The following is a 7,389-nucleotide window of genomic DNA, read 5'->3' on the forward strand; positions in this document are numbered from 1 at the left end:
CTCTTGAGCCCAGCGAGAAGTGCCTCGTACTCAGCCTCGTTGTTAGATGCCGGGAAGCCAAGCGTGATAGAATGTTCAATGGTTAGGCCATCCGGGGAGATAAGAACGATACCTAGGCCGGCACCATGGCGGTTGGACGCTCCATCAACAAAAAGCTTCCACATGTCCCCCACAAAAAGCTTCCAGCAGTCGGATGGGTCTTGAGAGTTGTGAAGGGCAGTGGGATCACAATTGCTCGGCTGTGCGGTGTCAAGTTCGGTGTTGACCGGTTCAAATTCAGTGCCCCTTGGTGATTCGACACCGGACTCAGTAAGTTGTTCTGTAATGCTCAAGTCCATGGGCGAATCATCAGGTTGCGGTGTGAAGCCGGCCGCAGGTTCTGAGCTGTGTGGAACCATCCCTTCCCCCCTTGATGATTCGGCACCGGACTCAGCAAGTTGGTTCGGAATGCCCAAGTCCGTAGGCGAATCATCAGGTTCTAAGCGGTGTGGTTCAATTTCTTCCCCCCTTGGTGATGCGGGACCGGACAGAGTGGATGGGCTAGTGATACACAACTCCGTCATCGCATCACCGGGCGGTATGACCGTGCAAACTGAGGGAACTTCGATGGTGCGCGCTAACTCCGCGGCGCTACCTCCTTCAACTGGTTGTACCTCGGTTGGCATTGCGTGCATCTCATCATCTGCCTCGGTAATGTCGACTGGGCATACCGGATGAATGCTAGGTGAGAACTCGGCGACAAAATCTGCCAAGGTCTGGGCTTTTATAGCAGTGCGCGGCTGGAACTTGACATCAAACTGTCCCAACTCGACCGCCCACTTAAGAATTCGGCCTGAAAAGTCCGCCCGTTCAAACAAGGCCTTGAGGGGAAACTCAGTCAGTACGACAATGGTATGGGCGTGGAAATAGTGCGCCAATTTTCTTGAAGCCATCATCAAGGCTAAAGCAAGCTTCTCCAGCGGCAAGTATCTCGACTCTGCCGGTAACAAAGTTTTGCTGACATAAAAAATTGGGAGGTGCTTGATTCCTTCAGCCCGGACCAGCACCGCACTGACTGCGTGCTGGGAGACGGCAAGGTAAAGGTAGAGTTCCTCACCCGGTTCTGGTGTAACCAACAGTGGCAGAGAAGACAGATATTCCTTGAGCTCGGCCAAAGCTCGGTCACATTCGTCGTCCCATGAGAACTTGGACTTCAATGCTTGAAAGAAATGGCGGCAGCGATCTGATGACCGGCTTATAAATCAATTAAGCGCGGCGGCCATACCGGCCAGATGCTGCACGTCCTTAGCCGAGCTGGGCTGCTTCAACGCTTGCACGGCTCTAATCTGAGTAGGGTCTGCTTCGATGCCTCGGTTCGTGACTAGGAATCCCAAAAATTTTCCGGATCCCACGCCAAAGGCACACTTTGAGGCGTTCAAGCGCAGCTTGTGCTTCTTTAGAATGGCAAACATCTCGGCTAAGTCAGACAAATGGTTTGCCTCATGTCGGCTTTTTACCACCATATCATCAATATAAGCTTCCATTGTCCGACCAAGCAAAGGAGCAAACATTTTGGTCACCATCCTCTGAAAGGTTGCCCCGGCGTTTTTCAAACCAAATGGCATGACTCGGTAGCAGAAGAGTCCCCTTGGAGTCGTGAAAGAGGTGATCTCTCGGTCAGGCCCATGCATGGCGATCTGGTGATAGCCGCGGTACGCATCCAAGAAACTGAGCCTATTGTGTCCAGCCGTCAAGTCCACTAGCTGGTCTATGCGTGGCAAAGGGAAGCTGTCTTTGGGACAAGCTCGGTTGACTGTCTTGTAGTCGACACAAAGTCGCCACTTCCCATTCTTCTTAGGCACCACTACTGTGTTGGAAATCCACCGAGGATAGTGCACTTCCTGAATTGCTCGTGCCTCAAGCAGGCTCTTTACCTCCTCAGCAACTACCTCGGCGTGATGCAACGCCGATCTCCTTGTTCTCTGGATGACTGGCTTTGCTCCAGGGAAAACATTGAGGTGATGGCAGATAAAACTTGGGTCGAGGCCAGGCATGTCGTAAGGCGACCATGCAAAGACTTCGATATTCGCCATCAAAAACTCAATCATCTCAGTCCTCTCTATGGCCGTGAGACTTGAACCGAGCAGGAAGAACTTGTTCGGCTGCTCGGTATCAATCCGCACTTCAACCAATTCTTCAACAGCCTTATCCTCGGCCTTGGTGCCCACATCATCCAAGACACCCTGGTCCTCCGGTCCCTCGATCATTTGAACGAATCCTTTGGCAGCCCGGCTTCCGTTGACCGCCACGAAGCACTGCTTGGACATGACCTGATCGCCCCAAATCTCCTCGATTGCCCCTATGGCTGAGGGGAATCTCATCACCTGGTGATAAGTCGATGCTACAGCTTGTATGGCGTGTAACCATCCCCTTCCAAGGATAAGGTTGTACGTCGAAGGCACCTGTAGCACCCAAAACTCAACTTGTTTGACCACAGATCCCGCTTTGACCGGCAGGATAATCTTTCCCAAAGGCCACTCCGGTTGAGAGTTGAATCCAACCAGTGGCGAAGTTGCCGGAGCCAAGTCTGTCTCCTGGAGTTTAAGCTGCTTGAACGCATCATAGTACATGATCTCGACCGAGCTTCCCTGATCGACCAAGATCCGCTTAACATCAAAGTCCTTGACGCGTAGTGTTACCACTAGGGCATCGTTGTGCGGCGTCTGGATGCGCTCAAGATCCCTTGAGGTGAAACTAATCACGTCTTTTTCTTCAGTCTTCCCCCTTTTGATGGCAGGCTGCACCGACAAAACTTCCCTCATATGCTCTGCCTTTTTTATCATGCCCCGAAGTTCGCAAACTCGCTCCGGTTCCACGATGCCGTGGATGACATTAACAACTCCTTGTGGTGGTGCGTCTCGGTCATCCTGTCCCCTGGGATCGACCGGAGCCTGATTCGGATTTACTCCGCCATCAATGTAAAGGTCTAGATGCCCGGCTGCAACCAGCTCTTCCAAATGCTGGCGCAATGGAAAACAGTCATCTGTTCGGTGGCCCCTCTCCCGGTGGAATGTGCAGCAATACCGCGGATTATAGCCCTTCTGTCCATCGCCCAACTTAGCAGGAAACCGGACATACTCCTCGTCTCGGATTTCACTAAGTATGCGATAAATTGGAATTTTGAAGATTGTGGTGATGCCGGTCCTTGCCTTCATCCTTCTGTTTGCGTCTGCTACGTCATCTCGGGGGTAGTCATCCCGGTCATTCCGACGTCCTCTGCCCCGATTTTTTCGATTTGAACCACGGTCCGATTCCTCTGCTCGGTCACTTGAGCGGCTGGACTCTTGCCCAACTGCGTGCACTTTGCCTGCTGTCTTCTTGTCTGTTGCTACCGGGGTGCCCTTCACGGTAGAAGCTGATGCGTCATCCTCTACTCGGATGTGCTCGTTGATGCGCTGCATGAGCTGGCCCATGGAGATCGGCTGGTGCATGGTAAGCGAGTCCCGCAGTCTATGTCCGACCGGGAGACCACGCTTGTATTGCGTGATTGCAAGGTTGACCGGGCAGTCCAAGATCGCGTTGAAGGTTTCCCAGTACCTTGAGTTGTATACCTTCAGTGTGTCGCTCGGTTCCATCTTGACACTTAGCAGATGATCAACTTCCTTTGGTGTTTTTGTGTTGGTTTTGAAGCGTGTAACAAACGCCTCGGCCAACTGATGCCACCTTTGTATGCTCCCTTCCGGCAACCGCTCGAACCACTTTAAGCCCAGCTCGCCCAAACTTGACGGGAAGATTAGGCACATAAGTCCGTCATTCCACCTATGTCCGGCTATAACCTGTCGGAAGTGACTCACATGCATGTAAGGATCGGTTTTTCCATCGTAAAGTGTGAACTTAGGCTGGTGGAAGCCTGCCGGAAGCGGTGTTGTTTCTATATCTAGGGAAAATGGGGTGGCGCTCAGCCTGGCCAAGTCCGTATCCTCAAAGAGCGGCACTGCTTGGCGGGGTGGAGGCATTCCGACCTCCTCACTGGCGTGTACCCCATAAGATAACCGCTGGAGCACCGGTGTTCTCTGTGCTTCGCGCCGGCGGGCCCGCTCCTTTAAGACCGCCCGTAAATCCTCTGACTGAGCAGAGTAAGAGTACCTCGACGTCGTCTCCGGACGTGAGGGTTTGTAGGTGCTGTCTTGCGCGCTAGACTTCCCTGCACCCACGTCGGAATCACCAACCTGGTAACTTCTGGTAATGGATATTGACTGAGTACGTCGCTGACTCTGACCACCTGAACGGCGGGACGGGGTGCGCTCACTGTGGTCTCCCACTCCAACTACACCCTTCCCTTTGACATGCCGCTTGAGATCTTCCATCTCCGCCGCCATTCGCCGGATGACAGCATCTTGATCCCTCAACTTGCTTTCCAGTCGCCTGGCGTGCGAGTCTCTCCTCCGCCGGTGACCGTCTGGACTCCGTGAATGTCCGTGACTTCGTCCGCGCTTGTCCCGCGCGTCTCCAGACTGTCCGCCAGTGGGCGTTCCCAAGTCAGCCATTGGGTGGACAGCAGGAGGTCCCTCTCTCCTACGGGTATACTCCGGGGTGGCTCCGTCGATGGCGGACAACGGAAACTCGTCGTTGTTCGCCATGGACGGCGATCAAATGAACCTAGAAGACAAGGTTTTGTCTGTCAAGCTTCCCACAGACGACGCCAATTGTACGGGGAGCAAATATTCCGGCAAGCCCGTACTCCTTTCTTCCGAGCTCCGTCGATGTCCAATCACCTGCGAGCAAGTAACGGTGAGCTACCCGGCGGTGTGTGGCCGGAAAAACCCTCCGACGATCAAGTTAGCACACACCTTAAGACGGATAGAGAGAAGGGAGAGAGTGTTTGAGTGTAAGAATTCCTTACAGAGATGTTCGTGTCGCGTATGGGGGGCGCAGACATGCTTATATACCTTCTGAGCCCCATATCCACTCCCAGTCATCTCTTGACACGTGGCTCTGCTATCCCATCTGTCAGCGTAAACTTTGCCGATCAACAGCTAATCTCAACTGCCTGACTTCACAGTTGGAGCTCGGCAGCCGAGCTGCTCTACCACGGCCATGCCATGCTTCATACCCAAGCGCCTAACCGGATAAACACATGGAGGACCGGGCTAGGCGGCATCCCGGCAGTGCCTAGCCGGGGCACCTCCTTTGGTCGGCCTTTCTGCCGGTCAAACAGTCTCCTCGGTCGACCACGCCTTTCCGGGCGCCGGTCACTCAGCTTATCTGGCTTCAGCCATCCCCTGATCAGGCAGCCTGGTCCAACCAGGCGCTATTTAGCCGAGCTCCATCTTGGGCCGGGGTGACTCACACTTGGCCCAAGTTCTTCCCGACTCAAGTTCTGGCAGCCCACTTCCCGGCGGATGGCCAGTCATCTCGGCCCCATGCACCGTTGGGCTCTCAATCTGCTCGGCCGTTACCTCGGCCCAACTCCTGATCATAAATCACCCTCTCAAGTCCTAAAAAGTGAATAGTTCAGATTATCAAAATGGAACTTATGATGACTTTTATGAATTCCTCAAATTCTCTGATGTTGATATCCGAACATGAGAGAAGCCCAATCTTTATTTTTTTCCATAATGAGTTAATAATGAAAAATCACTCAAGCGTTACATGAATTTTGAGTGAGGTTAGTATCATCATCATCATTATTATTATTATTATTATTTAAATTCCAAGGAGAGCAAGTGTAATTGACTCTATCTATTTTCAAAAATAGTAAAAATGGAGAATAGAGGAATGAAAATATTTTCAGGGTTTGTAACATTTTTTAAGAGAAAATTAGTTTAAGGTCCCTCTCCCATTTTTAGTAATGGAAGAGATCAACAATATTATTTTATGATGTCTAAGGTCCCTTCACCCCATACCCATATATCACAGAGAAATTTGACTCTTTTACATCAAACCTCATTTCTCGCTCTCTACCTTCTCTATTTCATGTCTCTCTCTCTCTGAATCCAAACCTCACTTCACTCCCTTCAATGGCCACTGCCACCACCACCACCACAAATACCATCGTCGTCGGAGTCGATTTCATCGCCATCGGAGTTGCCACCAATGTAGATCGGCACAAATCTCTGTCTCCCAATGCTGGAAAATGACGTTGACGCAACAGAATGTGTCCCGGACAGAACCACCAAAGACCGCCACAAAGTGGTCCAACTAGCTTGGGAAAAGCTGGTCTTGTGGTCTCGTTCTTGATGAGGTTTTCTTGAGTTGTGTCCATTTCATAGGTTTGTGCTGTTGGGTTTTCTAGTTCGAGTTCATTCTGTTTTGTGCTCCAACGAAGTTGTTTTCAGTGATCAAGATGGCATTACCATTGTTCTCTTTGTTATTTCCTTTTTTATTGCATTTCTGGTCACTTAATAGACATGAAATTATCAGCATTTGGTACTTGAATTGAGTACCTATTTGAACTAAAGCCTCTCTAATGTCTGTGGTCTTGTCTCTTATTAGTTATATCTTTATATGGGTTTAACTCCATTTTTACCATCATCAATTCCCTCTATCACATAAACATGTATGATATCTATTGAATTATGCTTTCATCAGTCTCTTATATGCATAAACATGTATGATAACCATCGAATTATCTTTATATGGGTGTTTGTTCAATTTTCTCTGGTTTGTTGTCATCTGAATGTCTTACAGTCTAGAGATAATTGGTCAAAATGAAAATGATGGTTGTTCAATTTTCTTGGGTTTGCTGTTGTTTGAATCTCTTATAGTCCAGAGAAAATTGGTCAAATTGAAAAAGGTGGTTGTTCAATTTTCTTGGGTTTGTTATTGTTTGAATCCCTTACAGTCCAAAAAAAAATTGGTCAAAATGAAAATAGTGGTTGTTCAATTTTCTCTAGATTGCTGTTGTCTGAATGTCTTACAATCCAGAGAAAATTGGTTAAAATGAAAATGGTGGTTGTTCAATTTTCTCTAGGTTGCTGTTGTCATACAAAACCACACAAATTTTCTCTAACACAATTTTTTTTAGAGAGAGCCACACAGATTTTCTCTACATAATTTTCTCTAACACAATTTTCTTTGGATAGAGCCGCACAAAGTCACACAAATTTTCTACACAATTTTCTCTGGATAAAGCCACGCAAATTTTCTCTAACACAATTTTCCCTAGATAGAGCCATACAAAGCCACACAAATTTTCTCTACATAATTTTCTCTGGATAGAGTCATACAAAGCCACACAAATTGTCTCTTAACACAAATTTCTCTAGATAGAGCCACACAAATGTTCTCTACACAATTTTCTTTGGATTTCTTTGGTACTCAGAGAAAATTGGTCAAAACGGTGGTTGTTCAATTTTCTTTGGTTTGTTGTTGTCTAAATGGCCTACAGTCTAGTTTGATAAAAAACAC

This window comes from Camellia sinensis, chromosome 8 (assembly GCF_055761805.1).
Source record: "Camellia sinensis isolate YWXY chromosome 8, ASM5576180v1, whole genome shotgun sequence".
NCBI lineage: Eukaryota > Viridiplantae > Streptophyta > Magnoliopsida > Ericales > Theaceae > Camellia > Camellia sinensis.